At 48.2% G+C, this 26,071-nt stretch overlaps 1 long non-coding RNA gene across 6 annotated transcripts in view; it reads right to left on the bottom strand.

Moving 5' to 3' along the window:
• The window catches only part of LOC138565979 (uncharacterized), a 195,560-nt gene that overhangs the window by 13,543 nt on the left and 155,946 nt on the right, over positions 1-26,071 (bottom strand). For 3 of the 6 annotated variants that reach the window (XR_011301762.1, XR_011301753.1, XR_011301766.1), the window contains one exon: positions 19,620-19,640. This is a non-coding gene — a long non-coding RNA (uncharacterized lncRNA). Of the gene's footprint in view, positions 1-18,963; positions 18,984-19,619; positions 19,641-26,071 lie in introns of those variants that run through there. The other 3 variants (XR_011301764.1, XR_011301757.1, XR_011301768.1) reach the window with 3 other exon arrangements.

Below are 26,071 nucleotides of genomic sequence, written 5' to 3' on the forward strand. Positions count from 1 at the left end.
CTTGCCTAGCAGCCAGGGCCAGTCATAGGATGTTTCAATGCTGCCGGACCCACAGCCTAACACTATGACCTAAGCCAGTCCAACTGAGTCTCTATAGCTTGTGATCTCCTCTGTGGCCACTCGGCCCTCCTGCCTTCCTCCGGCCGAGCTGTCCTGGAGGCAAAGCACTGCTTTACAAAAAGCAAGGGACTGAAACCTTTTTCTTAAGGTGCAAATGGCCTCAGCACCCCTGGCAATGCTGATTGGTTCCTGCTGGGCTCACTTTACTCCAGCCCATCCATTGCAACCCCAGACCGCTGGGTATCTGCGATTCCATCATTCATTGTGTCCTCATCTCTTTGGTTACGAAGGGCAATGGATCATACAAGTGGTACACATGTCCCATTCAACATGCCTGAATCCAATGTAAAACATTAAGCCCACCATTAGTTTCAGTCTGCTCAGCCCAGAAAGATCAGGGCACCTCCCCTTTGGGCCCCCTCCTGCCCCCCACTTTATTTGCTGTATCAAGACCGAGCTTCACATCTTGGGACCTTCCATCTCAAGTCGCCCGTCAGATATGTGCATTGCAGTTACTCTCCATCCCAGCAGGGGTTACACAATTCCCATCTGCAGATCTCTCTTCCATGGGATATGAAATATAATCAGTCACAGAACTCACTCCTCGGGCATCATAACTAGAGCAGCTGGTGCCGATATTCAGTCTATATCATGAATAATAATAATATCTATGTCTTATATAGCGCCACACACCCCTGGGTCTCATAGCGCTGAAACAACCGATGACTTTATCATGCCACATACAGCTACTAAATATATCGACCTCGGAAGGATGTGGTGACCATCCTGGGAATCGTACCTGCAACAGAAGACTGTACACAGATATCAGGGGCGAGCGCTCAGCTCACTGTGCAATCTGACAGGCCAGTACAGAGCTCTGCCAACCTATGACCTTTCCCATCAGATTGCATATATCCATGACTCAAACTGCTTATACCTTCGGCATGGAGTGTCTCGTTGTGCACCTCATGAACCCCAATCCAGAGGTCCCTCTCTGCATTGAAGTCTCCCCAGATGATAAACTCCTGTTTCCCGTCCAAGGAGACAGCGGCCTCTTCAGATACCTGCGCTTTCTCCACCCAAGCTCCCACCATCTGGAACTCCCTTCCACTGCACCTCTGCCACAAGGAGGACTATCTCTCCTTCAGAAAGGCCCTTAAATCCTGGTTATTCAAGGCGGGAAACTAAAGATCTTCCTCCCTCCCTCTCTCCCTCTTCACAGCATCATATGCCCTGTCACAGCTTCCAGATCCAGCATATGTCCCACAGAGCCAGGCAACGTACAACTCTCAGAACATTCAGGATCACTCGGATTCACTCAGCAACACCAAAGCAAAGCACCAAGCGCAGCATCAAGGTACATAGTCTAGCACCACTATGTGGACCCTAGCTGCATGCAAGGCAACCCACCCGCACACAATTGCCTCCATACACCACTCTAATACACAAAGCACAACAGCCGTCAGACTGTAGCTACAACCTACCACCCTGGTCACATAACAAATCTCTTGCACTCCCTAACTCTCCTGACCTCTCCCAGCACCCATCCATAAGCCTGACCATCGTGGGTGGCTTAGGGGAGCACGGCCAGCCCCCTAACTCCCTACCTCGGCCTGCAGACTTGGACTCCGGTCCCCGAGGGCGTTCACCGATAAGCGCATTGAAGCCATACTAATGGGATAATACTACTACTACTAATTATGTAACAGCAGTAAAGCTCTGTGCTTCAAAAACAGACCAGAGCCAGGACTGGGGCAAACCACCTCCCCCCTGGGCACCCAAGGGGTCATTGCAGTGGCCAGAGGCAAGACTAGCCAGAGTGTGAAGAAAATAGGTAAAATAAATACAAATTAAAATGTGCTAGAAACATCACAATAGAACGTACGTAATACCTTACACTGGTCATATTGTACAATACACGTACAGTATTGCGGACTATGCCCTCAATCTCGCTGCCACTGCACCTCTGCACTTCTACACGTGAGGGCCCACGACGAGAGATCCACAGGTCTTTCCTCCATTGCTTTGATGCCTCAGTGTCAAGAAAAAGAGTGAAAAATGGACCGGAATGTCACAAAAGCTCTCACTGGACATCAGTGTTGAAAGCTACAATGCCGAGTGCCGATGGCAACACGTGACGAAGGAGCCTTGTGTTTCCGCTCTCCAAAGTGCTCGGCTCAGTGTCAGCAGTTGTACCTCCTCCATAGGAACTGGGTTAGAGGAAATGCTCATCTGCCGTCTGACAAGCGTCAGGCACTGCAGTAGCAGTCACTCCTGACACAGAGGTGCACAACATCTGCGCTGCTCATTGGGTACTCGGCATCTATGGCTCCCAGACCTCAAGCGGATGAAGAGGAAACTCCAGAGTGGATGAGGGAAGAAATATTTACTGTACCCAAAAGATCAAAAATGATTCTATTTTCTATTTATTTTACATGCCCCACCGTTGCAGTAAGAAACTGCCCCAGAGTGTGTAACTGGAAGCTAGCACTACCGCCAGCATTTTAGCAAACCAGCGTATTCACAATTAATTCCATTAAAAAACAGAAAGCTCTCAAAGCTAGAATATATAGCAGTGAAGGTTACGGAGAAGTCGCACCAGCCTGTTTCAATAGCCTGTCCTTGCTCAGTCTCTTGAACCATCTGTGATTTAGGTTTGCCCTACTATCCATCGGTGCGGTGCTCCATTGATCTTTAAGGATGCTCACTCTTAAGGTGATTTCCCTGGTTGTCATCACTTCTGCTAGATGAGGACATGGCCTGGGACAGGGCACAGGTCATTGCCATCAGAGCTTTTGGGAGCAGTGTTAGACTGGGGTTATATATCCACGCAACACAGCTCCCTGCTGGGAAGGGTGCATTCAGCAAGATGACATAGCCTGCGAGAGGGCACAGGTCATTACCATCAGAGCTTTTGGGAGCAGTGTTAGACTGGGGCCATATATCCAGGTGACACAGCTCCCTGCTGGGAAGGCTGCATTCAGCAAGATGACATAGCCTGCGAGAGGGCACAGGTCATTACCAGCAGAGCCTTTTGGGAGCAGTGTGAGACTGGGGCCATATATCCAGGTGACACAGCTCCCTGCTGGGAAGGCTGCATTCAGCAAGATGACATGGCCTGTGACAGGGCACAGGTCATTACCAGCAGAGCCTTTTGGGAGCAGTGTGAGACTGGGGCCATATATCCAGGTGACACAGCTCCCTGCTGGGAAGGCTGCATTCAGCAAGATGACATGGCCTGTGACAGGGCACAGGTCATTGCCATCAGAGCCTTTGGGAGCAGTGTTAGACTGGGGCCATATATCCAGGCGACACATGTCCCTGCTGGGAAAGCTGCATTCAGCAAGATGACATGGCCTGCGACACGGCACAGGTCATCACTATCAGAGCCTTTGAGAGCAGTGTGAGACTGGGCCATATAACCGGGCGACACATCTCCCTGCTGGGAAGGCTGCATTCAGCAAGATGTCATGGCCTGCGACACTCATAGGTCAATACTATCAGAGCCTTAGGGAGCTGTGTTAGACTGAGTCCATATTTCCAAGTGACACAGCTCCCTGCTGGAAGGCTCCATTAAGCAAAATGACATGACCTGCGACAGGGCACTGGTCATTACTATCAGAGCCTTTGGGAGATGTCTTAGACTGGGGCCATATATCCAGGTGACACTGCTCCCTGCTGGGAAGGCTGCATTCAGTAAGATGACATGGCCTTCACCAGGGCACAGTTAATTTCCATCAGTGCCTTTAGGGGCAGTGTTGGACTGGGGCCATATATCCAGGCAACACAGCTCCCTGCTGGGAAGGCTGCATTCAGCAAGATGTCATGCCCTGTGTTAGTTAAGAATTGATGCAGTCACACTGGGTGAGACAACACAAGACTTATCTGCTTGGTATCAGGTAATCCACCTTTTGGTATATATCTGCACTACACAAGTTGGTAGTGTGACAGAGCAGCCAGGTCTATCTAAAGAGGAGTAAATGTGTGCTGTAGAGCTGTACAGATGAAATCAGTCAATACAAGTAGCCAAGTAACACTTATACCATGGCGGTTGGCTTTCCTTGAAGTGATGTTTCAGGATGCCCTGGCCAACCCCTTGTGATGGATCCAGCCTCCATGTTGCAGGTGTCTTACACTGGGTGTTAGCCAGGAATGTGGTTGTCACAGTTTTCCCTCTGGTAGAAGGTCCAGTGACTCTGTGTGGCAACTGCTCTAATGCTACGAGCATTTCATACAGTCGACTATCCTTCTACTGGTGGCCATCTGACCTTTTGCGTTTGCTCTATAAGTATGGCAATATTGTGCCTCTGCAACTAAATAAGAGCCTGCCATTGAAATAATCCCAGCCAGCGGAGATGCGCTGTGCCCTGCTAGCCCATTGATATCAGGTGGCAGATTTGTAGTTCTGTGGAAGGTGCCAGTCACATTTCCCATGCATAGCATTTCCACATATGGAAGCCATTGACCCCTTAAGTGCTAAGGACGAGTATGCTCGTCCTTTTTACATAGAGCTCAGCATGACCTACGCCGGACCAGCCAATATATTATCAAAAGGCCCGGGAGATTAAAGGTGTTGGGGAATTCAAGAGTTGGGAGTGAGTGGTCAAGCTCAGTGTGTGGCAGAGCGGCAAGGAGGAAAGATACAGAAAGAGGAGAGGCAGAAAGCAACATTTAGAGGTGCAGAGGCAAAAGGAGTAGGCGTCTTTAAGGAGGGGCTATAAACCAAGGTGAGTGGAGGTGGAGAGGTGCAATAAGGAGGTTGAGAGAAGTATTAAATAAAAAGATGGGAGAAGATAAAAGAATGAGATGGCGCAAAGGACGGAAGAGAAAGGGATTGCGATTGGAGGAGAGAATGTCATTATCTTAGAAGGTGAAGGAGGCGAGGAACACTAAGAAGAAAGAGAGGAAGGGGTAAGACTGATGCCTGAGGATGAGGAAGAGTAAGGAAAGCCACCATTGGAGGGGATCAATGAAAAGCCAAGAGAGAGTAATAGAGGGGAGTGGGAAGAGGATTGAGAGTGTAATGGAACATTGAGAAGGAGATAAGAAGGGTTAACTAGGCGAGGAGAAAGGGGAGGAGTATCGGTAAGGGATGTGGAAGTTAAAAGAATGGGAGGCCCCAAAGAAGAGGCATAGCAAGAGTGGGTTATTCTAGAATTTAAATTGTGGGTGGGCTCCTAGACTGGTGGAGGTGCAGCACCCAGGAGCGTTCGACTACCCTAAGATTGGGATACCGCATAATACGCTCGGGATCAATGTAATCTTAATACTCTGACATTTCTCCCATGTTCCTCCGACCCACGGCACCAGAGCAACATCCTGAATATTTCTACGCTATCCAAGCAAGCCATCACATTGAGCCCAGAAATAAATGCTGGCAAATAAAAAGCTTAGAACGCTTGGATTAAGGGAGAAAGGGAAGGGCTGAGGACCGCAGTCCAATATAGAAGACTGATTAATGTATGTTTTGTCAAAAAATCTCCACCGCATGACCTCAGTTAAATTTAATCCCTTGGACGATAGATCTCAGCTTCCAGCAGCTACTGATCCATCGGTTGTGACACCGTCTTCTCCATGATGTGTGCGGCATCACCACAAACCGGGCGGAGTCTGAACCTAAGCTGGCAGTCCTGTAGGAAGGCCTGCTGGTCTAGTCCTGTAGGACACCCTGCTGGTCTAGTCCTGTAGGAAGGCCTGCTGGTCTAGTCCTGTAGGAAGCCCTGCTGGTCTAGTCATGTAGGAACCCCTGCTGGTCTAGTCCTGTAGGAAGCACTGCTGGTCTAGTCCTGTAGGAAGCCCTGCTGGTCTAGTCATGTATAAAACCCTGCTGGTCTAGTCCTGTAGGAAGCACTGCTGGTCTAGTCCTGTAGGAAGTCCTGCTGGTCCAGTCCTGTAGGAAGCACTGATGGTCCAGTCCTGTATGAAGTCCTGCTGGTCCAGTCCTGTAGGAAACCCTGCTGGTCTAGTCCTGTAGGAAGCCCTGCTGGTCTAGTTCTGTATGAAGCACAGCTGGTCTAGTCATGTAGGAAGCCCTACTGATCTAGTCCTGTAGGACACCCTGCTGGTCTATTCCTGTAAAAAGCCCTGCTGGTGTAGTCCCATAGGAAGCCCTACTGGTCTAGTCCTGTACAAAGGACTGCTGGTTTAGTCATGTAGGAAGCCCTGCTGGTCTAGTCCTGTAGGAAGCCCTGATGGTCTAGTCCTGTAGGACACCCTGCTGGTCTAGTCCTGTAGGAGGTCCTGCTGGTCCAGTCCTGTAGGAAGCCCTGCTGATCTAGTCCTGTAGGAAGCAGTGGCGTAACACAAAAGGTGGGAGCCCCCCTGCGAGCCATGCTGAGGGCCCCCAACTCAGCAACAAATCACGTGTCGTGCCACACTCTGGGCCGACCTAGATTGTCACGCTTGCGCAATATACACAAACGTGCTGCTGAAGGGGTCTGCCGCACACTGCACTAGGGGACATATATACATATGAATTTGAATGCAATATACAGCACACTGTCTGAGAAAAATTGGGTATAAAGCCACAGTGTTTGCAATTGTTTTGTAGGGTAACAACAATCCAATGCATGTTCACCAACAGTGCACAGGAACATTAATGCTTTGCTATTAAAAATGCCATGCCACAATGAAAACATGTCCAACTGGCTGCACAATGTAGACCAGTGTAGAAACATAATAACATTACAGTAAAGCATGCCAGGCCACATTTAGACATACCTAGATTGGTTGCACCAAAATGCCAGTCAAAGCAATAACACTCATCAAGAAGAGAGCACACATTAAAGCCCGTGTCTCTGTGGCCTCTACCAACATGGCCGGTCTCTTTAAAATCTGGAAGGAACTGGTCAATCCTGTTGCGGTCTCTACCTCTCCTGTTCTCTCTGTATGGCTCTGGCCTCTCACCTCTCCACTACATCTCAGGATATCCTGTCCTCTATCTCCTCTACCTCTCCCCCTCCTTTTTCCTCTTTCTCTCTGCCAACACCTCATGAGTTTTCTAGACAAGTCCGATCTATGCAAGTGTCGTCCAAACAGGTGCTCCCCTGCTCCTCCAGAACCATTAAGGACCATACTGACACCCTCGCTCCTGCCAATTTTTTAAATCACTCTTTAGCCACTGGAACGTTCCCCTCTCCCCTTACGCACTCGCTTGTGCTTCCAGTCCTCAAGAAGCTGACTGCTGATCCTACCTGCCCGGCAAACTATTGCCCAATCTCCATCACCCCTTTCTTGGGGAAATTCTTGGAATAGCTTGCCATCTCCCTGCTTACTCTACACACTGAATCTGTTGGTTGTCTCCATGACCATCAGTCTGGGTTCAGAGATGCCAGAGGCAATGAAACTGCTCTCCTGAACACCCATGAAGATCTGCTCTCTAACCTTGATTCCAGCATTCCTTCTGTCCTCAACGTCCTTCTTTCCTCTGCTTTCGACACAGTCAACAATGCCATCCTGATCAATCAACTCTATGAGAACCTGGGCATCACGGAACAGGCCCTGGAGTGACTGAATTCCTTCTTGTTGGGTCCCAGGCCCCCCCGTCCCAGGTCCAACATGGTCCCAATCTCTCTGCCACCTCTCTCTACCTGTGGCGATCCCCAAGGCTCTATACTATCACCCTGGTTTTTCAATCTCTACTTGGCCCCTTCGGCCCACATGGTCTCTACCATCTCTAACTTTCAGTGTTATGTGGATGACTCAGCTTTCCTTCAGGCTCCCCTCAGCCTCCTCTCCTCTCTCGCTCATTCCTGACTGTCTATCCGCGATTCAGGATTGGTGCGCCTCCAACGATCTCTGCCTTTATGGCAGTAAGACGGAGATCCTTCTCATTGGGACCCTGGCACCAACTTTCCCTCTCTCACCCTGGCCGTCCGCCTTGGTCCCTCTTCCTTCACCTTCCTGCAAGGAAAACACTTTGGTATCATCTTCTATGCCACTCTCTCTTTCTCTCCTCACATCTCGGATGTCACCAAGAAGTTCCACTACCAGCTGCTCCTCCTCAAAGGAACTATTCCCTTTCTCACTTTACACGAGAAGCTCACTGTCTCCAGACCCCTGGTTCTCGCTAGGCTGGACTACTGCAACAGCCTCTTTCTCATTCTGCCTTCCTCTACTCTCCATCATCTGCAACTAATCCAGAACAGGACTTCAAGACTTATCCTTGGACTCAAGCCCAGGGACCATATCTCTTCAGCCCTGAAATCTCTCCACTGGCTGCCAGTGGCTGCAAGGATCAAGTTCAAGACCCTTTGCATTGTCCACAAGGTTTTTTGGGGCCGAGGCCTACACTACATCCAATGCTCTCTTCCAAAATACCTTCCCTCTCGAGCCATTCACTCAGCTACCTCCAACTCTAAGGGTTAGATGCTTCTCCAGGCAGAGAGTGGGGGGTAGATCTCTCTCCTCTGCTGGTACCTCCCACTGGAATTTGTCCCTTCAAACTTGAGCCGTACCATCTGATGTTTTGGAACCAGCTCAAAACTTTAGTTTTCTCCTCTGCTTCCTCTCTCTCCCTCCCCTGCTGACCTACCTGTCTGCTGTACCGACCAGTTGCGTGGATAGTCTCAGTTTCTTTGAGTCCAGGCTTTTTCTTGATTGGTCACCCTTGCACTGTCTCTGTGCCTACTATGCACTTAGGGGCTGTAACCCTGCAGCCTGTGTTCACCTTGCACTACCCATGCTGTGTTGCTCTGCCTGCACTTACTCAGAGCATTGCAGCCATGTTTTCCTCACCCCTCTTCCTTGCACCTGCCCCCTCCCTTTCCTCTTGCACCTCTCGTTCTCACAATGACACAAGGCCTAGTGAGATAGTGTGTCCTGTCCTCCCTCTATCTTCCCTTGCTTGTCTTGTCGTGTATAGAAAGACTTGTGTACAGGCGCGTTATATATGACTTTTATCATATAATTGTATCACAGATGCCTAGAGAAATATACAATGCTGCAGTAAGAAATGGCTAGACTGGCAGCACCCACATGCCAATCTAGCCAGGTAATTACACTTAGCAGGACTGCTTTATCAGAAATTCCTAGTTGAAAGAAAGTCATACCAAAATGAGGAATGACTAGACTGGCTGTACCAAAAAGCCTCTATAGCCACTTGTTAGGCAGAATCCTGTGCAGTGCCCTTAGGGACCACTACACAAAATGAAGACTACAGGTGGCAATAAAAGTTTTACCTTTGGTACAAGCCTGTACTACTATGTCAGAGTGGCAGCAGTGGCGGAGCAGCCAGGCTTATCCCAAGAGTATATGAGCACTAGCAGAGATTACACAAAGGGACCACAATTACTGTGACTCAAGCAAACACTGACTCAAGGTTTCAGGTAGAAAAATATAAGTACATTTATTTTTAAACCATTTGTTATAAACACAACACATCTATTAAACTTAAACAAAAAACCACACGTCAAATATACTACAACTAACCAATTCACTTTGTACAGTAAGTCTCAAGGTAAGTACCCTGTGTTTGAATGAACCGGTGTTAGGAACAAAACACGTTACCGCAAATACGATTGCGATCGCTTTTTGACAGTTCGGTCTACTAAATAAACGCGTATCTGTGACATGAAATGCTACTGTGGCAAAAAAATCACTTAGCACCTGAGGTACCCAGAGGGAGTTGGAGGCAAAAATCACAGGCAATATTTTGGTTAGGCAGGCAGAATCAAGAAACACTCAGAGACAGGAGTTCAAAAGTCAAAGGGTCGGAGCCAGGGTCAAGTGGGACCGGGGGGCCTGTTGCCGAAGATCACACAGTCAGACAGTTCACGATTCAACGTAGCCAAAAGTACTTCGATATTGTCAATGTTCAGAAGCAAAAGTTATAAGGAGGGAAGACAAGGGCAAACCTTGAAGATGAAGAAAAGGGGTTCACCCAGTTTCTTCAAGCAGAACAAAGTACCTTCCTTCAATGGTGCAGCTGGTGCCAAGGCAGTTGTTCCTGATGGTTTGCCGCAGACCCACGATTCCTGGAGCTTCGCCGTGAAGGAGGAAGTCTGAAGGGGGTCTGCACCACACAGGGATGAAGCCGGCAGCATCGACAAAGAATAAAAGGTGCGCTCCTTAAAAACAGGAGAGGCTCTTCAGGTAGCTATCCGGACCACTACAGCAGCGTGCAGTGATTTCGACCACAAAGGCGACCTCTGGCTGAAGAAGATGAGCTGGTTATCCCCACCAGACTCAAGGGAAGAAGACTCCGGACTGCAGGGTCATGTGGCCTCAGTAGTCGACATGATGCCTGCTGCCACCCTCGGCAGGCCTCAGGTGGCTTTTATAGCACCTGATGACAAAGGTGGTCAACACCGGAAGGCTGTCGGCTCCCGCATTGGCCTAGGGTGCAGTATGACCTGTGCAACATTGCATGAGGGCCCAAAGATGGAGACTTTACTGCCTTTCAATCAGGCAGTGAAGTCCAGCCTTCTGTGGAACTGTGGGCCAATCCTGTATCAGTCCTCACAGTAAGCCGTGACCTGACTAAGAAACACAGGCCAGCATCTTTGGACCCCTTCTTTCTCTCTGCCAACGCTTCTCCAGAGAGCTTGGTGGTGAAGGACGTTACAGCAAACCTCAAGGCCACTTTGTTTCCGTATTACCCCCCCGCATAGGCAGAGCAAGAGATTGATGTGTGGGGCAGGAAGACCTTTGGCTTTTTGAGCCTGGGTCTCAGGTGCATCAACGCCTCTTGTGACAAGGCCACATTCACCTTTGGCCTGTGGTCGGTTATAGCAGAGCCAGCAGAGCACATGCAAGAAGGCTGTTAGGCTCTTATTAAGGATGGAAAGGATGCTTCCCAGCAGATCATGCAGTCTGGCATGGACACCCCAGACTGTGTCGCTAGGATGATGGCCACAAGCACCATCTTGCAATGTTTCTCTAAGCTGAGGACATGACTGTTCGCTGCTGATGTCCAGGAGAAGTACCTGGACATGCCTCTCGAGGGCATGAACTTGTTCGGCACCAAGGCCAGCAAGTCGCTCAGAAGTTCCAAGCCTCTAAGGCGACAGACAAGTTGCTGGGACTGGCAGTGCAACAGCAACGTGCTGCGAGCTGGGAGGGAGGGGGTTTTCTCCTCTTTACCTCCTACGGCCAGCGGTGTAGAGGTCATGCTTCCTCGGTCAGTCCAGGCCTATACCACCCCTAAAGGGGTGGGGAATGCAGTGCTCCTAGGTGAGGGGCTTGCTCCTTCTCCCTGGCCTCTGCAACACCCGGCACAAATCCTTTGTGAAGAGGACTTCCGTTATACATCCCGCTTAGGGAGCAGAATATCCCTGTTGGGCGAGGAAGGGAGAAGTGCCCCCTTAGATGCCTGGGCATTGCTGGTCGTCCAGCACGGATACTTACTCCCTTTTTCCCTCCTGACCACCGCCCTTGTCACCAGCCCTGGCCTTCCAGAATCTCCCCGGCTGGAAAAGATTCAGGCAAAAGGTTGCATAGAGGAAGTTCCCCCCTCGGAACAAGGCAGGGGTTGGTACTCAAGTTAGTATCTGGTGCCAAAGGAGGGTGCAGGTCAGAGACCCATCCTGCATCAGTGGCTTCTAAACTTATAATATCTCCTGTTCAGGGTACTCACTCTGGGTTTTCAGCAAGCTTCCAGCAGAAGTGGTGGCACGCCTCAGTAGGGAGGGTGGGCATTCATGTCTTTCCCTACCTACACGGATGCATCGTCCGAACCTGCTTACCAGATCTGCACCTGAGAAATACGCTGCTCCTGTACTGGAATTGCAGTCTATTTCACAGCTTGAGCTTCTCCCTGAACTTCAGGGAGTCTCAGGTTTTGCCATCCCAGTACCTCCCCGTACCTTCGATTTATCGGGGTGGTCTTGGACACTTGCCTGGGTCGGGGTTTCTCGCTCGAGGACTGAGTGGCAAACACCTTCAAGATGGTCCAGGTTTTCCAGCCTCAGACTACTGTTTAAGCCTCAGCTTATTGGCGCCTGCTGGGTTTAATGGTTTCCTGCATCTTGGTGGTGCCGAAGGCCCATCTCTGCATGAGGCTGCTCCAGTAACTTCTGAGTTCACAATGGTCTCAGGGACAGACTTCAGGCCTCCTTCTGGTCTTGGAAAGAGTGTCTGGAGACTTACAACGGTGGTCCATGAGGGACAACCTCTTAAAGGGGCCTGTTTTCCATCAACCCTAGCCACAGGGACTCTAGAAATGGCTGCGTGCCTAAAAGGCCGGGCTGCTCACCAACAAGATCTGTGGGTGAGGAGAAGATGGTCTCCGTCAGAGTGCCAGGAGCACATGAAGCTGCCGGAGCTGAGGGCGATCAGGCTGGTCCTGGTTGCTTTCCTTCCCTCGGTGAAGGGCAATACAGTCCTGGTCTTGACGGACAATACTGTAGCAATGCATGTTTTCTTTTTTTTTATAACGCACCTCCTAATACCGGAGAACGAGTTTCTAAGCGAGGGCCTGGGATTTGAACCTGTGTTGCTCTGCATTGTCTTTCTTCCAAGACAAGCATGTTGCCCCTGAGCTATCCTCCCGGCCCTGCATTACTTCAATAAGAGGGGTGGTGTGGGCTTGTTGTCTCTGAGCAGAGAATCAATGAGATTGTGGTTTTGGGCTCTGCAGAACGGCGTGTCTCTGACTGCGGCTCACCTGGTGGTGAAGGAGAACACTTGGGTGGTTGCACTGAGCAGGCAGTATTCAACCTCCCACAAGTGGGAGCTCTTCCAGAAAGTTCTGGAGGAGATTGTCTTGCTCTGGGGTACTCCCTTTGTGGAGAACGTTGCTTCCAGTGTAAACAGCAAGGGCAAGTGGTTCTGCTACAGGGAATTTCCCCATCAGGGAGCTCTGCGGGACGCCTTGACAGTCGATTGGCACTTTGACTTGCTCTTTTCAATCCTGCTGATCCTTGGCATTCATCTGGTTCTCAGGAGACTGCGTGTTCAGGACCACAATGATCTTGATCACTCAAGACTCGGCCCGGAGAACATGGTGCCCCGAGGTGCTGGAAATGGCCATCTGCCCAACCTGGCAAATGTAGCAGAGGATGGACCTCCACCCCCCACTACCCATCTTATTTCCACTGCCTCATCCTTTCAAGCAGAAGAGTGTTTCCATCAGCTAGATCCAGTACGGGCACTCAAGTTCTAGTTCTCTCAGACAAGGGACAGCAGGACTGATGAGCAACTTTTTGTTGGGTACGCTGGCACCAAAGAACCAAAACAGACCCTGTCTCAGTGGATCATTCTCTGCATCTCAGAATGCTATGAAATGGCCGGCAAGGAGGTCCATGAGGCCCCTAGGGCTCACTGCATCAAAGGGTTGGCTACCACCTCGGCTCTGCAGCATGGAGTGCCTGTTCTGGATGTTTGCCAAGCAGCTACCAGGGCTTCTTTGAACACATTTGCTCAGCATTACTGCTTGGATTCTATTTCTGGTCAGGACACTTATTTTGGCAGGGCTGTTTTCTGCTTTAGGTGATGTACACCAGGTCATTTTACTGTTTTAGGCGTTTATGATAGATGAATCTGTGGGAGGAAGGAGTCCATTAGAAGAACAAATGACTTACCTTTGGTATTATTCTTTCTGATGGACGTTCCCCCATGCATTCCCCCCTACCTGCTCCTCTTGAGGTAGCTAGTACCCCTTAGTTCTGTGGTTCCTCAGCATCAGAGTGCTAGGGAAAAGGGGACCAACTGAGGTCCCGGGCACGGCACCGCTATATATTCAGGCCCCGACTTCACATCCCATAGTGGCATTGGACGGAGCCAACGTGGAGCCACGCTGTGTCCCCTGGAGTTTCCAAAGAGCAGCTGGTGCTGGGAGATAGATATCACAGATGAGGAATCCATGGGAGGAACATCCATGAGAAAGAACATCACGGAAGGTACGTAATTGTTCATTTAGTTGGTTGTATTTAGCATAACACTTCGTAGCGAGGCATGCATTGGCCATGGGTTTATTTGTATATTTATTTTTATGTATTTGCAATTTTCCGTAAATCCATGGGCAAACACGAGCGAACATGACAGAAACAAACAACACAAAAATAAGCACTAAGTCAGCTAGTAAACAAGGACTAAAATACAAATAAAACAGCAGGAAAACAAATAAAATATAATAAAAAAGTTAAAACAATACAATAAGATACGTTTGCACGGTAATAGCACCATGTAACCCCTGTGAGGGGGTAAAATAAATGTTTTTAAAAAAGAATCAGATCCGGAAAAGAAAAAGGTTAGGGTTCCTTTGCTCTTTAAGAGAAAACATTTTTTACTGGCGCAAGTGGACCACCTGGCAACGGTTGAAACCCACTTAAGGTTTACAGGCACACTGCTCTGCACCTGTAAACCTTAACTGCTTCACCACCGCAGCGAGGGCCTTCATACAGGCACTCCCCTGACAAGAATGGGAGTGCTGTGATCCCTGCCGCCCCCCCAGGTGTCCCATACATAGCACCAGGCCTCTTGGGCACAGCTAATTTCTGGGGGGCTCCCCACCACTGGGGAGCGCCCAACGTTTTCAGCCCTCCTGCGCTGAGTATAATGAAAAGGGGCCACCCTCATGTCAGGTAGCCCCCCAGGACTCCCTGGCCACACCTCGTATACGTGGCCCAGGTGGAGTATAATTGTTTGGGGCTCCCCACGCTGCATCTGATGGCTGGGCTGCACCTTGGCCACTCAGCACAGCCCAAGTAAACACTTTGGAGCCCACACATTGCTGCTGATGTTACCTGCTGTCTCCCTTATGTCTTCCTGCCAGGACCATCTCGAGAGAGTGTGTCAAGACCCAGAAAACATTAAGAGAGCATTAAGACCTTGAATCAGCCATGGTCAGGTCGTCTCTGAAGTAACGTGCATAGATGTAGTTTGTGTACAGTGCACTTTAAGGACTTTGTATTTATTTTTTACAGACTTTTTGTATATTTTTATTGTTGGAAAGGACTCATTTATTTTGTGTTGTTTTAATGTTTAGATACGCAGCTACTTAGTATTAGTTTAATTTGTTTATAGTGTCTTGGGATTTCCCGTTTTGTAAAAAATCTCTGCTGGTACCGGAAGTGAAAAGTATGAATGAACATGTAACTAAAAGAACCATACACCAGCCTTCCTGTGTCCCCCTTTCCTTTTGTCGGCCAGTTACTTTATTCGTATGTCTTTTCCCTTAGGGGTATTTGGGAATCCTGCACTGACTTTCGGACTTTTCCTACCTTCACCACATTCCCAGCAGGGTTCTTCAGGGTAATCTGGAAACCATAGGAGCAGCGTTTTGAGAGAGGTAAGAGCTGGGTCAGGCTCTTCCGGGTAATCTGGAACCCAGGGGAGCAGCGTTTGGAGACTGGTAAGAGCTGGGTCAGGCTCTTCAGGGTAATCTGGAACCCAGGGGAGCAGCGTTTGGAGTCTGGTAAGAGCCGGGTCAGGCTCTTCAAGGTAATCTAGAACCCAGGTGAGCAGCATTTGGAGACTGGTAAGAGCTGGGTCAGGCTCTTCAGGGTAATCCAGAACTCAGGGAAGCAGCGTTTGGAGACTGGTAAGAGCTGGGTCAGGCTCTTCAGGGTAATCTAGAACCCAGGGGAGCAGCTTTTGGAGACTGGTGAGAGCTGGGTCAGGCTCTTCAGGGTAATCTGGAACCCAGGGGAGCAGCGTTTGGAGAAAGGTAAGAGCTGAGTCAGGCTCTTCAGGGTAATCTGGAACCCGGGGGAGCAGCGTTTGGAGACTGGTAAGAGCTGGGTCAGGCTCTTCAGGGTAATCTGGAACCCAGGGGAGCAGCGTTTGGAGACTGGTGAGAGCTGTTGTTATATCCTTTATTCAGGAAAGTGATATATAGGCCCTTAGTATTCATCCATCCTCCTCGGCCTCCCCAACAGTCTCTCACTGACATCAGTTCCATCAATTCCAGAACCTACGTACACTGTACATTTTAGGGAACACCCATACACCCTTCACACATACACCCAGAGGACAGAGACTTCGACACAGCACACTTCCTCACAATTTTACATTATCCCATAACATGATTCGCAAATCTCCCTGCAGTTCTCCCCTTCCTTATGGATTACCTGTTTCCACCAACCACTCCTCTCGTCCTCATATCACACCCCCACCTTAGTCCATTGTCCTCCCTCCTGTCTTGTTCATCCTCTCCTCACTCACCAGCTCAGAGCTTTCATGCTCTTTCATGCTCTTCCATTCGCGCCACTCTTCTCATGTTCCACGTCCTCCCACCTTCCATCAAAACCGCATTAGGAAAGACTTCCATCACTCGACAGTGTTTGGACCACTTCAACAGACCGTCTCTTAAATGTGCAGGTAACCTTTCTCTCACCACATCTCCAATCCCCACACAGCTCACTCTGACAGTCTTTCTTCTGTCATAGTTCCTTTTGCTTACTACTTGTCTCTCTTCAATACACTTCCTCGCTTGCAAAATACTGTCTCATGTCCACCTTGCTCTTTTCATCCATCGGGGACATAACTTACAACTCACCCGTCTCCCTCTGCTCAACTCGAAGGGCGAAACACCAGTACAGCAATACAGTGAAAAAACAATGTGCTTCAGCCCTACTCCTCTCAACATGCTCCCAATCTTGATCATTCACCCATGCCCACCGTCGTCGCCAAGTGACATATGAGGCATCAGACTTCAGGATTGTGTTGTTACAAGACACTATTCAGGAAAGTCTTATATAGGCCAGTTAGTATTCAGCCATCCTCCTCGGCCTCTCACTGACATCAGCTCCTTCCATTCCAGAAACTACATACATTCTACATTCCACAGAAGATGCATACACACACACACACACACACACACACACACGCACACGCACGCACGCACGCACGCACGCACGCACACACACACACACACACACACCAAGCCCTCTACACTTTGAATTTGACATCCTTGCACATTTGTTGTTGGAAGATCTCTAAGAATACATACAGCGAGGACATTTATTAAAGGGGATACCAGTGAAGCTCGGTCTTACTTTGGTGGTAATTCAGCTGTAAATCTGGGGAATTATTGCCAACATCGGTTACCATTATATAACACCTGGATTCTGTGGATTTTCCACAGGATTCCAAGTGGTGGAATAGCAGTGTTGGTTCACATTTTCTGAGCCAGAGGACTCCATGGGGATGTTGACAGATTGACCACGAGCAGTAGTTCCACCACAGTAAATCTGGCCTTGAAGTGGAGGCTTTACCACAAGCATTACACTGCAGAAAAATACTCCACTCAATGCCAATCTCGTAGTTTTGCGGTACGGTAAAAACAGAAATAATTCCGTCACCACACCTCCAAACATGTTATGATGCCCAGTGTATGTCCCTGTATCCTAAGGAATAAAATGTCCCCCACGATACGTAAAAAAGCATATTGCAGGTCCCCTCTGTGTTCCGTGACCTTATAAAGACACTCAGGCTTTGGCCTTATTCCTCTATTTGGTCACAGAACTCATCGGTCACTTGGAATATCCTTAGCATATAGGTTTAGGGGCCAATAATCCCAGATATAAACTTTCAAGGATCCTGTAGGACAGGATATCAGTGTGAAGACCAGGAGGGCAACTCTGCCTTCTTGTTTCACACACCCCAGTTACTTACATGATGTTTGTAATTTATTGGGACACTGTTATGAATAGCAGCAGCAAAGCTATCAGTGAGCCACGTTACAGTGGGGCCCAGTATATTGATATCAAAGTAGTAAAGTGATATGAGTCACATGTTTTATAGACCTACCACAGTTACGGGTGTCCGAATAAAGTCTAGCCGGGATAGGGGGATAGGCTTAACCAAGGCTTCAAGGGAAGACACTGTGCAGTAGCAGATTGACTATTTAGCCTGATATCTAACCCATGATGGTTAGTGTGGTCATGTCTGCTAAGCGAGGGGGTGTAGCTGAGTGTTAAGCCTGGTTAGCTTTACTACCTGGCAGCTGTAGGCAGTGTTGAGATCTAGAAAAATGGCAATAACCCAGGGCCCAGCCCCACTATTAGGCGGGTTGGATGTAGGTGTCACTTGGGCCTTAGTCCCACTGAGCCTTGCATGGATCACCCCTGGATTAATGGGGACCCTGGTGGATGAGGGGAGGGAGCAGGTAGTCCAATGTGAAGGGGGATTTTAGCTTGAAAGATAGGGGTGCAGTTATTGAGTTGGTATATAAATGAGCAAGCAGTAATCAACTGTCAAGAGCATAACCAGAAACTCAAGGTGCGCCATTAACGCAGGGATATAAGAGGCACAGACGCATGTGAAAGAAAGTAGACGCCCAATGGACCATAGGAGGCCCTTATCGTGCCATAAAGAGTTTTCCTATCCCTTCATCAATCTCTGGTGTTGTTCTGTAAAGGCTGGGACTCCTTGGCAGCCAAAGACATACCATCTCAAATAAAATATCATTTGCTTTTCTCTGTTAAAGCAATTCTATTCCAAGGACGTACTTTCTCCTGGTGGAAGGATTCTTTACACCTGGTGAAAGCTCCTAGAAGCATTGGACTTTGCAGAGGTGTGCTAGTGAAAAGCAAGACACTTGAAAATAATGTCCACATTGGAACCTTGAACTGGTTTCCAGTACAAGAGCAAATCAAAATCCTTTAAACATCATGGTTATTTAAAGTGAGTACTTACGAGGACCATGGCCGCCACCTGCAATTGAGAGGGAATAGAAGCAGGTGAGGCTTCCTCTGTATCATTTTTACACAGATCTAGATATACATTGTCGTTTAAGCAGACTCAAATACCAGCAGCTCATTTATGTTTTGAAACGTAAACTGCCTTAACAGACTGCAGGCAACACACAGCTGTAAAATAGTGTCTAACTAAGGCCGTATTTCCAATGTAATTCCTAAATCAAGAGACTTAAAGATAATGTCCTCATCGGAAACTTTAACTGGTTTCCAGTCCAAGAGAAAATCACAATCAATTGAACATCAAGAGTATTTAAAGTGAGTACTTACGAATCGGGTCTTTAGCTACAATTACAAGGGAACAGAAACAGGTGAGGCTTCCTCTGTATCATTTGTACACAGTGCCACTCTTCTTGCTTTAAGCAGACTTAAATAGCAGCAGCGCAGGCTACACACAGCTGCAAAATAGTGTCTAGCTAAGGCAGTGTTTAGAATGTAATTCCTACTTCAGAGACTTAAAGATGATGGGCCCATCACAAGTTGGGCGGAGCAGTAAAAATATGGCGGTGATGCTATTACTGCCGCATTACGGCTCTGCACAACTATGAGTTGGGTGGAAAGTCAGCAGATTCACCCCCAGCTCAGAGCTGGAGGTAAATATGCTGACTTACCGCCCATTTTCGGCTCAATTACCGCAGCAATTGCACCAAAAATGCCCCATTGGGTGCAATGGACCCAGTATAAATGGGGATTTACCGCCCCACCACAACTCAGGAACCGGCGCTAATATACCGCACCGGGCCTGGTTGTGGTAACACTATCTGCATTGGACGATATCCCAGCGGATATACTGCCGGAATACTGCCCTACTTGTGATGTCCCCCAATGTCCTCATCGTAACGTTGAACCTTTCACTGGTTTCCAGTCCAAGAGCAAATCAAAACCTAGTAAATAGCACAAGTATTTAAAGTGAGTACTTACGAGCATCATGCTTGCCACCAGCTGCAATAAAAAGGGAACAGAAACAGGTGAGTCTTCCTCTGTATCATTTGTCTGCAGTGCTACTCATCTCCATTTAAGCAGACTTAAATAGCAGCAGCTCATTTATATTTTAAAACTTTGGAGCCCACACATTGCTGCTGCTGTTACCTGCTGTCTCCCTTGCGTGTTCCTACCAGGACCATCTCGAGAGAGTGTGTCACGACCCAGAGAACATTAAGAGAGCAGCAGCAAAGACCTTGAATCAGCCATGGTCAGGTCGTCTCTGAAGTAACGTGCATAGATGTAGTTTTTGTACAGTGCACTTTAAGGACTTTGTATATATTTTTTACATACTTTTTGTATATTTTTATTGTTGGAAAGGACTCATTTATTTTGTGTTGTTTTAATGTTTAGATACGCAGCTATTTAGTATTAGTTTAATTTGTTTATAGTGTCTTGGGATTTCCCGTTTTGTAATAAATCTCTGCTGGTTCCGGAAGTGAAAAGTATGAATGAACATGTAACTAAAAGAATCGTACACCTGCCTTCCTGTGTCCGCCTTTCCTTTTGTGGGCCAGTTACATTATGCGTGTGTCTTTCCTTTAGGGGTATTTGGGGTTCCTGCCCTGACCTTCTGACTTTTCCTACCTTCAGCACATTTTCAGCGGGGCTCTTCAGGGTAATCTAGAACCCAGGGGAGCAGCATGTGGAGACAGGTAAGAGCTGGGTCAGGCTCTTCAGGGTAATCTGGAAACCTCGGGGAGCAGCGTTTGGAGACAGGTAAGAGCTGGGTCAGGCTCTTCAGGGTAATCTGGAAACCTCCGGGAGCAGTGTTTGGAGACTGGTAATAGCTGGGTCAGGCTCTTCAGGGTAATCTAGAACCCAGGGGCGCAGTGTTTTGAGACTGGTAAGAGCTGGGTCAGGCTCTTCAGGGTAATCTAGAACCCAGGGGAGCAGCATCTGGAGACTGGTGGGAGCTGTGTCAGGCTCTTCAGGGTAATCTAGAACCCTCGGGGAGCAGCGTTTGGAGACTGGTGAGAGCTTGGTCAGGCTCTTCTGGGTAATCTAGATCCCAGGGGAGCAGCATGTGGAGACTGGTGAGAGCTGCGTCAGGCTCTTCAGGGTAATCTAGAACCCAGGGGAGCAGCGTTTGGAGACTGGTGAGAGCTGTGTCAGGCTCGTTAGGGTAATCTAGAACCCAGGGGAGCAGCATTTGGAGACTGGTAAGAGCTGGGTCAGGCTCTTCAGGGTAATCTGGAACCCAGAGGAGCAGTGTTTGGAGACTGGTGAGAGGTGGGTCAGGTTCTTCAGGGTAATCTGGAACCCAGGGGAGCAGCGTTTGAAGACAGGTGAGAGCTGAGTCAGGCTCTTCAGGGCAATCTGGAACCCAGGGACGCAGCGTTTGGAGACTGGTAAGAGCTGGGTCAGGCTCTTCGGGGTAATCTGGATCCCAGGGGAGCAGCGTTTGAAGACTGGTAACAGCTGGGTCAGGCTCTTCAGGCTAATCTAGAACCCAGGGGAGCAGCGTGTGGAGACTGATGAGAGCATCAGGGGGACTACTTATTGAGTTAAGAGCTTCTCTTGGCCTTAGGAGCGTGGCTATCTCGGATACACCATTTGGGATTCTGGCAGTGGAGACCGTCTCCAGAGAGGGTTTGGTTAATATTCTCTTGATAACATCTATTGGCATCATGGCTTAGCTGTTCTCGAGTCCTTTTAAGAAAGCCTAACGGATTTGATTTTAGCCTGGAGATTTGTCAATATCAGGGGGAAAGTGATTTTGGCAGGTGATTTGAACTCTGACTGTTCTATATCGTCTGATGCCGATTACGGGCACCTGGTACAGGATCTGGAGGATGATAACCGGAGGGGCCAAAAATATGCCTTGGGCAGACTTTGGAATCTCTCTCTGGAATCGGTGGGCTTGATATGTCTGAATGGTACTTTTGACTCTACCCACCCTCTCTGCCCTGCTTGGCACATAGGCCTGTCAACTTCGTCTATAGACTATGTCTTTGTAGATCATTCCTTGCTTCCTCTCTCCTCTGAAGTTCAGTTACTCTTCAACCCTTGGAGTGATCATGGGTCTCTGTCTATTTCCTTTTGTCTTTCAACTAAAAAGCTGCCCTCTGGGGGTCCATGAAATCTAAAAACTTTGGGACAAGGTGCTGGGGTACACTGGTCGCCGGTTAATAATTATCTTTTCAATGACCAACTCCTTTCTTTTCTGAACCATACTCTCTCCTGTGGAAACAAGTGGTTTTTAATATTCAACAGTATGTAAGCTTTCTGAATGTTCTTCATAGTCGTCTTCACGATACACTCAGAAGGGGCAACTCCAAAACAGATCATGTCCACAGGTTTGATCAGGAGCTGGCTAGAGAAAAGATCCATGTCCGCAAACTTATCAGAGAAACTCGACACCTTGATATTGACCAGGTCACTAAAAAAGCTAAGATTAAATCTATACGTCAAAAATAGAAAAACTATTTTATAGCAAGAAAATCTAGTTTGCTTCAAAATGATGCAGAGCTAATGCTACGAGTTCTGGTTAAAAGGGATCGCAGGGCTTCCTGGGCACTCTTCTCATCTCAAGACTCTATTTCGGCTACCGATCAATTGGACCCTCGGGGAGCAGCGTTTGGAGACATGTAAGAGCTGGGTCAGGCTCTTCAGGGTTATCTAGATCCCAGGGGAGCAGCGTATGGAGACTGGTGAGAGCTGGGTCAGGCTCTTCAGGGTAATCTGGAACCCTCAGGGAGCAGCGTTTGGACACTGGTAAGAGCTGGGTCAGGCTCTTCAGTGTAATCTAGAACCCAGAGGAGCAGAATTTGGAGACTGGTGAGAGCTGGGTCAGGCTCTTCAGGGTAAACTCAAACCCAGGGGTGCAGCGTTTGGAGACTGGTGAGAGCTGGGTCAGGCTCTTCAGGGTAATCTAGAACCCAGGGGAGCAGCGTTTGGAGACTAGTAAGAGGTGGGGCAGGATATGAGTTAAGGCATAAGATGTATATTGTGTGCCTGCCTACACCATAAGGAGCGTAATTCGATCAACCCGCTACATCCACATCTCGTGCTTGTACAATTCCGCTCTCCCTCCCATATGACAAATTCTCTGCTCGTAGTAGATTGCTTCATCAAACACATTCAGTAACTGCCTGGTAACCGGTGTCCCATGTGACCATTTTTCCGGTTCTCAGGTAAGGCAGAGCCATGTCTGTATCTGTGACCTTTCACTTGCTACGCCGCTAGTTATGGTTACGCTCTAAACAGGGTTTTGCGTTACAGACAACGTGTCTAATGATTTACCCTGTAAATCATGGGTTCTAGCGGCACCCCTGCATTTTATATTCAGCACGCATGACTGAAAAGCTGCCCTGTTTGGGATGAGCGGTACCCATGTGGCTCATTTAGGAAAACTCAAAATATTGATTCTCTGTGATCACAAATAGAGCTGGAGGTAGTGAGATTTACTGAAATGCATTGATTGTGCAGTAGTGGTTTTTACAATCCCACAATGAACAACTGTAAATAAAGTTCCTATTACAGGCTAGTTGTGACATCACTACTGACCGGTAATAAGAAAATGACGTCACTAGTGCCCTGTAATCAGTTATTATTCTTTAGTTGGGATGTCACAATGCCAGCTGCTTGAGACAGCACGGAGCAGAATTCCAGCTCACATACGGCACTTAATCAGAGCTGTGACAAGGATTACAAATCCCTTTCTTCTTAAATTGCGTCCTGTGACACTTTACAGCCATTGTCTGATAAGGACCTGTTTATGGTAGCATGTGTATTTGTGCACTGTGTGAGAAACCTGAGGGTGTTCTCACTACCACTCCCTTGGGATCTTCTGCACAGGTGGCCAGGGAAATGCCATCGCTCTTGGATCCAGACCCTGGGGGCGGAGAAGTGAGGAAGGGCCATCTGGGTGGAGGGTACTTAGGGACTGGGAGAGAGACATACTCTGGCAAGACACAGTATTTCCCATTTTCTTTCCAAAAGGAACCCTCTATTCCAAGGACAGTAATGGGATATTGTTCTCCAAGTGCCATTGATCAAGAAAAGGGTATGAGACACGATGACTCTAGACGTACCAGGAAAAGGGCAAGAAGGGCTAAATATGGGGAACCCTTAGGCAAGACCCTTCCCCCACCTTTATGGGCTATTGTTGGTCCGTTACCCTCACTTTCCCTCATATGACATTTAATAGTACTGGGACGAGGAAGAGGCAACTGAGAGTAATGCACACCAGAGTGCTGAAATACCATTTTGGTACCGAGACGAGGAAGAGGGTCTCAAGGAGTACCTATGCAAAGACCGGGCATGTCCCACTAATAAGACTATTTATGGTCAGTCGATGAGGAGAAAGGACTCACATCTGCAATCCTTTTATACAGAACGGGTGTATAGAATGGAGGCAAACTTCAAGGAAAGAAGAGAGAGGCGAGGTGCTGATGGGAGCCATGCTGAGCCATTCTGGAGCCCGAGATGCACACTGTTTGCATTCTATTATTTGAAGTCTTGGGGAAGGGAACCCTGAGATTGGAAGACCTTTTTGTGTTGTTTTGGGGGCGAGCCTCAAGTCCCCTTTTGTTTGGATTCAATTCTTTGAAGTCTTGGGGCAGGGAACTCTGAGACTGGGTGACCTTTTTGTGTTGTTTTGGGGGCGAGCCTCAAGTCCCCTTTTGTTTGGATTCAATTCTTTGAAGTCTTGGGGCAGGGAATTCTGAGACTGGGTGACCTTTTTGTGTTGTCTTGGAAATAGAGCCTCTCGACCTCTTTTGTTTGTATTCTATTATTAGAAGTCTTGCGGAAGGGAACACTGAGACTGAGCAACCTTTTTGTGTTGTCTTGGGAACAGAGTGTAAAGACCTTTTTTGTTTGGATTCTATCATTTGAAGTCTTGGGGAAGGGAACCATGACACTGGGCAACCTTTTTGTGTTGTCTTGGGAACGGAGTCTCAAGACCTCTTTTGTTTGGATTCCATTATTAGAAGTGTTGGGGAAGGGAACCCCAAGACTGGGCAACCATTTTGTACTGTCTTGGGAACAGAGCTTCAAGACCTCTTTTGTTTGGATTCTATTATTTGAAGTCTTGGGGAAGGGAACCCTGTGACTGGGTAACCTGTTTGTGTTGTCTTGGGAACGGAGCCTCAAGACCTCTTTTGTTTGGGTTCTATTATTTGAAGTCTTGGGGAAGGGAACCCTGTGACTGGGTTACCTGTTTGTCTTGTCTTGGGAACGGAGCCTCAAGACCTCTTTTGTTTGGATTCTATTATTTGCAGTCTTGAGGAAGGAAATCCTGAGAGTGGGTGACCTTTTTGTGTTGTCTTGGGAACAGAGCTTCAAGACCTCTTTTGTTTGATTATATTATTAGAAACTTGGGGAAGAGAAACCCCAAGATTGACTCTGAACTATATTGTCTTAAAATGGATAAAGGTAAACCTTAAGACTCTCTTTTTTATGGAACTTTCTTATCTCAAGACCTCTTTGGTTTGGATTATATTATTTGAAACTTGAGGTCGGGAAACCCTACATTTGACCTTGAAATATATTGCCTTGAAATGTACAAAGGTAAAACCTTAAAACTCTTTTTTATGAAACTTTCTTATGCTTGGGAAAGGGGAGCTGAGAGAAGAGTGTGAGCTGGAAAAATCTGGGAACCTTAACACAGTTTCTTAGTGAAGTATGAGGCATCAGACTTCAGGATCCTGTTACTAGCCTTTATTCAGGTTAGTCTTATATAGGCACATTAGTATTCAGCCATCCTTCCCGGCCTCCCCAACCGTCTCTTACTGACATCAGTTCCATCCATTCCAGAACCTACGTACACTCTACATTTTAGGGCACACCCAAATATACACCCAGCAAGCCCTCTACACACCTACCCCTTCACACATACACACAGAGGACACAGACTTCTATGCAGCACACTTCATCACAATTTTACATCGTCCATATCATGATCCGCAAACCTCCCTGCAATTCTCCCCTTCCTTATGGATTACCTGTTTCCACCAACCACTTCTCTGGTTCTTATATCACACCCCACCTCAGTCTGTTGTCCACCCTCCTGTCTTGCTCATCCTCTCCTCACACACCAGCTCAGAGCTTTCATGCTCTTCCACTCGCGCCACTCTTCTCATGTTCCACGCCCTCCCACCTTCCGTCATAACCTCATTATGAAAGACTTTCATCACTCGACAGGGTTTGGACCACTTCAACAGACCGTCTCTTAAATGTGCAGGTAACTTGGCTCTCACCACATCACCAATCCCCACACAGCTCACTCTGACAGTCGTTTTTCTGTCATAGTTCCTTTTGCTTACTACTTGTCTCTCTTCAATACACTTCCTCGCTTGCAAAATACTGTCTCATGTCCACCTTGCTCTTTTCATCCATCGGGGACATAACTTACAACTCACCCGTCTCCCTCTGCTCAACTCGAA

This window comes from Ambystoma mexicanum, chromosome 1p (genome assembly GCF_040938575.1).
Source record: "Ambystoma mexicanum isolate Mex_15411 chromosome 1p, UKY_AmexF1_1, whole genome shotgun sequence".
NCBI classification, from domain to species: domain Eukaryota; kingdom Metazoa; phylum Chordata; class Amphibia; order Caudata; family Ambystomatidae; genus Ambystoma; species Ambystoma mexicanum.